This window comes from Meleagris gallopavo, unplaced genomic scaffold (genome assembly GCF_000146605.3).
Source record: "Meleagris gallopavo isolate NT-WF06-2002-E0010 breed Aviagen turkey brand Nicholas breeding stock unplaced genomic scaffold, Turkey_5.1 ChrUn_random_7180001909600, whole genome shotgun sequence".
NCBI classification, from domain to species: domain Eukaryota; kingdom Metazoa; phylum Chordata; class Aves; order Galliformes; family Phasianidae; genus Meleagris; species Meleagris gallopavo.
Window position 1 is genome coordinate 1 of NW_011172573.1, and position 389 is coordinate 389.

The window sequence follows — 389 nt, forward strand, 5'->3', positions numbered from 1 at the left end:
GGGCGGTGGGTTGGAGGGTGAGCGCCGTCAATGAGCGCTTCGATATGGCCTCCAGGTAGGTACTGCATGTGGGGGGGGGAAGAGAGGGGTGGGATGTGCCCCCAACCCACGCGGGACCCCAACCCACGCCTGCCTGCAGCCTTCCCCGCTACCTGTGGGTGCCCAGCACGCTGCTGGACCACGACCTCAAGCGGACGTTCGCCCACTTCCAGGAGCGCCGCCTGGCTGTGAGTAATGGGATGTGGGGTGATGGGGGGGGGCGCGACGTGGGGGGGTGACGATGGGGGGGCTCCCGATCTGCACACAGCGGCTGTGCTGGCACCACCCAAATGGCAGCGACCTGCTGAGAGCCGCTGGCTTCCACGCAGCCTCAGAGCCGGGCAGCGAGG

General features: G+C 68.6%; 1 long non-coding RNA gene across 1 annotated transcript; it reads left to right on the forward strand.

The window, feature by feature from the left end:
- Nucleotides 1–389, forward strand: LOC104916506. The gene is made up of 3 exons (XR_796600.1): nucleotides 1–55; nucleotides 140–227; nucleotides 308–389. It is a non-coding gene; the product is annotated as an uncharacterized LOC104916506 (long non-coding RNA).